The sequence below is a fragment of the Labrus bergylta genome, chromosome 11, assembly GCF_963930695.1.
Source record: "Labrus bergylta chromosome 11, fLabBer1.1, whole genome shotgun sequence".
Taxonomy (NCBI): Eukaryota; Metazoa; Chordata; class Actinopteri; order Labriformes; family Labridae; genus Labrus; species Labrus bergylta.
The window spans coordinates 28,379,335-28,384,334 of NC_089205.1; the positions used below are offsets into that span (position 1 = coordinate 28,379,335).

At 40.3% G+C, this 5,000-nt stretch overlaps 2 non-coding genes across 2 annotated transcripts; both read left to right on the forward strand.

Moving 5' to 3' along the window:
* The first annotated feature begins 3,971 nt into the window (after window positions 1-3,971).
* On the forward strand, window positions 3,972-4,043 carry trnap-cgg (transfer RNA proline (anticodon CGG)). Its single transcript has one exon. It is a non-coding gene; the product is annotated as a tRNA-Pro (tRNA).
* An 827-nt stretch (window positions 4,044-4,870) lies between these two features.
* trnap-agg (transfer RNA proline (anticodon AGG)) lies at window positions 4,871-4,942 on the forward strand. Its single transcript has one exon. It is a non-coding gene; the product is annotated as a tRNA-Pro (tRNA).
* Window positions 4,943-5,000: the final 58 nt, after the last annotated feature.

Consider the following 5,000-nt stretch of genomic DNA (forward strand, 5'->3'; position numbering starts at 1 on the left):
AGCCACTGATCTACCCGTTCTGAAAATTAAATTAAACTCATTATCCTGTAATGTGAATAAAGAAATTAATTTTCTACTTCTACTACGACCCTCATCTGACCTTTTCTCTTCCCGACCAAAAAGTATGTTTTTGTGCTATCATAGCAGTTTGAACTACCTGTGACTTATGACTTCAAACAGTTTCAACATAATTATGTAAATGTATGTAGATAGAGATTCACACGTGTGAGTTTGTAATGAGAAAAACTTGGTCCAAACACTTAAAGGGCCATCACATACAGGGTCGTTTTAAGCCATAGCCACAACATCTGTCTGTGAAGCATGGAGTGTGGAGCTTTACGCTGAAACTCGAGGGGTTAACAAAAGACGTATGTGCCTGGAAAAAAAGCATTCAAGAAGATAAATCATTGTTGACAATCTGTCTTTCGTCTTAGGTGTGGCAGGAGAAAATGACTTCATGTACACATGAAAATGAATCACATGAAAGTTGAAACTCTACCCAGTTGCACACCTCTTCCCAGACAATAACAGAGTGACAAGGGCATTCTTCATGGACTGCCATTTATTGCAAAAGTCACAATTGATATTTAGCTTTCAAACTGGTATGTTAGTCGCAGTAATATACCAGTGCATTTTATATATTTTGTATTGTAATGTGTTAACTGCACAATGTATTAATAATGCTTTCTTAATCACTGGTATCACTGATTGCACAGCTCTGGACAGCTCCCTATGTCAATACTGTCTATTTACAACTCTGTTTTTGCACATTTACATTTATCTACAGCAAAGTATGTTGTATTTAATATTTTCATATTTAAGACTAGTAATGCTTAGTTAAATCCTGGTTGTATATATTCTGATTCTTAGTTTTGACATTTTTAGTGCTTATTTACTTTGTATTTAATATTATATTGTGTTTAAATTTGCTAATATTGTATTTTTGTGTGTTTGGACAACCTGCTGCTGTAATGCCACAATTTCCCAGTTTGGGATCAATAAAGTAATTCTATTCTATTCTATTCTAATAAACGTGTCTTGCATGCACTGGTATATAAATTGAAGGCCACATTTTAGATGAACAAAAAGGTATTCCAAGTGCATCTTATTCACTGCATTTACATTCACTCTGTCAAATCGTTGCTCCCTTACATTTCCTCTGATGTAAGATAGACGCTGCCGACTTTAACAACCCCCGTCCTATTCCTGAAGCAAACACATAAAGTTCTCATCATTCATTCAAAGATGAAATCTTTGTCAAAAATGTTGACTCTGACTCCTGTTATCGCCACGACAACAACAACGACAACAACTGGCCCTAAAAAAGACGGGAATAGAAGACAAGTCAGAGAGAGAGAGAGAGAGAGAGAGAGAGAGAGAGAGAGCGAGTGAGAGAGAGAGGCAGAGAGAGGATGTGAGGGAGAGAGAGAGAGAGAGAGAGAGAGAGGATGTGAGGGAGAGAGAGAGAGAGAGAGGATGTTAGGGAGCGAGAGAGAGGGAAAGAGGGAGAGAGAGAGAGAGAGAGAGGAGGGAGAGAGAGAGAGAGAGCAGTGGTTGTTGTTGTCAGGTGTATTGTGTGAAGGCGAGGTGATTCCTCTTCTCTCTGTTATCTTGTTCTTCTCTTGTCTCTGTCAGCCAGCTGTCTGCTGTAGAGCTGCTCAAACACACAAACAAACACATCATGTAGGTAGATCCTTTGATTCTCCTACACACACAAACACACACACTGCAGGAAGTAGTAGTGGGTAGTAGAGCAGCAGAGTACAATGAGTGTGTGTGTGTGTGTGTGAGGAGGTGTTCTTTACTGTCTACAAATCCTTCTATCTTCTTACAACATTTTGTTGCAGTTCTTTTCTTTCTGCGTTAAAATCTAATTTTGTCATCCAACAACATTTTGTTGAATTAAAGTCATTCTTTCATTTTTATCATCAAATTTTGGTTTCTGTGAAAGTGTTTAAGACTGAAACTGTTCGATTGAGATATTTAGTAAGACTTGTTTTGGCTTGTCAGCATGTCATTGATTGTTTACAAAAAAACAAAATAGAAAGTCCTTCATGACAAAAACAAGAAATTCTTAGTCAATCTGTGTCTTTGTTTTTGTTCATTTCCATCTCGCAGTGGATCACAGGTCATTCACTACTCCCCCTCCAGTGACGACAATCCTTTAAAAAAGGGATTTGATGGCTGCAAAGTTTCCCATTTCCCCCTCATCATTGTTATCCCTCAGCAGGATGCACTTTGTCACATTTGGTTTCCCGTCTGAACTCAGGTAGTATTTATTATTGCAAATTGAAAAGGTTTAGAGAAACGGGTCGATGGAAACCCACTTTCTTTCTTTTGTGTTTGCTGCAACGAGAGCTGCCATAACTTACTCCAGAAAAAGAAAAGTATACAGGAAGAGACAGTCAGATCAATACACACACACTCACACACACACACACACACACACACACACACACACACACACACACACACACACACACACACACACACACACACACACACACACACACACACACACACACACACACACACAGGCTGTCAGGTGTGCAGAAAGCTGTTGCCTGCAGACAGCCTCAGTCAGGCTACTTTAAATCCGTGAATGATCCTCTGAAAACGGGGTCATTTAAAAAAGAAAATTCCAGTTTAGACGACAATGTTTTGATAACGAAGCGAGCACACAGATCAGCAAAAAGACTAAAAAGGCTGCAGTTCACATGCCAGGCCAGTAGTTGGCAGTGTGTCTTAATGAAACAACAAGTGCATGCGGCCATGTGCACACACTCGTCCTTCCAAAGCAGCTACCACATAAACGTTTGTGTGGACGGACGATGAGGAAAGATTGTTACTGTAAGTGACCATAAACTAAAAAGGGAGTCCATTTTGAATAAATGTTGACTGGGAGCAGCAACAACAAAACTCAGGAGTCTGCCAATGTTGTATTTGTCCATCTACTCCCACATTGCTATAGAGCGCCACAGGAATGAGTCCTAAACCCTGGAAGTAAGTTAGCATTTGAGCGCCATGGGGTCTAACGTCTAAAAGTCAACGGGGATTTTGAATGTGTTTGTGGTTAGACGCCTGAAATAAGGTCTGTGGTTAACACAAGCTGAAGAGATGTTGGTGTTTTGTTAGACCACATAAACTACGTTAGGTAATACTCCAACTTGTGAAGTTTGAAGTTTTTACACGTCTTTAAAAAGGCGGTCGCTAACAAGTGGCTAAATGTGACTACAGTGGTTGTCGGGGACATTAAACATCATCACGCAGGGACACAGAGGGCGGGAACTCTCTCACTAGTCAGAGATGTCTCCGGTAGGTTTAATATTTAGGTTGAGGTGAATATTATGTTAGTAAACAATTTATTAAGCTACGTGGATTAGTTTATCGGAGATCATCTAAAGCAGGGGTCTCCAACAGGTAGCTCGGGAGCTACTGGTCGCCTGCGGGCAAGTTTTTAGTAGCTCGCCTATGATTTGACCGACTGTGTTAAAAATAAAAATAAAAATCTGGCGACGGTAAATGCACCTCTTCCCACTTTTCATATATTTGGCCCATGAAAACAAGTATGAAGTATTTGTATTGACAGCCATAGCAATTGATTCCTTTCATTTTGCAGTTGTACAAGAAAGGGTTTTGATATGATCCCATGGCTTCAAAATGCAATTCCACTGTACAGTCTGAGAGTGATTGTCTGTGACAGGCTCTAACTTTGAATCCCAGAAAACACGTTCACCGCTTGACAGAAATGCCGATCAGAAATTCTTTTGCTTTTCAGATATTGTGGCTCGTTGATCTAGGGGTATGATTCTCGCTTAGGGTGCAAGAGATCCCGGAAGAGCCCATGTCACGGTGTCATGATTATAGTAGCAATGGATTCCTTTCTTTCTGCAGTTGTAAAAGAAAATGTTTTGTTTTTCATGGCTTTACAGTAATTTCAGTCAGAATTTCTATTGAAATCAAATTTTTGTAGCTCGTTGGTCTAGGGGTATGATTCTCGCTTCGGGTGCGAGAGGTCCCGGGTTCAAATCCCGGACGAGCCCACGCTGTTGAAAAGTCACGGTGTCATGATTGGTTACCGAATTTAAGGAAATGCATAGTTCCCCGATGTACTGTTCAGTTCTGAAGAAGGTTCCAGTCAAGGTTGAGAATTTATTTAAAGTGAAGCTAGGTTCACTGCACCCTGTCTGAATTTTGATTTTCCAGTCTTCTACAAAATCCAGAGGCTTTCTGAAACATCCTTGAATGTTACGGACAGTCATAGCAATTGATTCCTTTCATTTTGCAGTTGTACAAGAAAGGGTTTTGATATGATCCCATGGCTTCAAAATGCATTTTTGGGGGATTTCAGAAATTTTTTAAATTTCCAAATAAAAGTTAGAATTTGTGGCTCGTTGGTCTAGGGGTGTGATTCTCGCTTTGGGTGTGAGAGGTCCCGGGTTCAAATCCCTGACGAGCCCACGCTGTTGAAAAGTCACAGTGTCTAGATTGGTTACTGAATTAAAGGAAATGCATAGTTCCGTGATGTACTGTTCAGTTCTGAAGAAGGTTCCAGTCAAGGTTGAGAATTTATTTAAAGTGAAGCTAGGTTCACTGCACCATGTCCGAATTTTGATTTTCCAGTCTTCTACAAAATCCAGAGGCTTTCTGAAACATCCGTGAATGTTACGGACAGTCATAGCAATTGATTCCTTTCATTTTGCAGTTGTACAAGAAAGGGTTTTGACATGATCCCATGGCTTCAAAATGCAATTCCACTGTACAGTCTGAGAGTGATTGTCTGTGACAGGCTCAAACTTTGAATCCCAGAAAACACGTTCACCGCTTCACAGAAATTTCGGTCAGAATTTCTATTGAAATTTCAATTTGTGGCTCGTTGGTCTAGGGGTATGATTCTCGCTTAGGGTGCGAGAGGTCCCGGGTTCAAATCCCGGACGAGCCCATGTCACGGTGTCATGATTATAGTAGCAATGGTTTCCTTTCTTTCTGCAGTTGTAAAA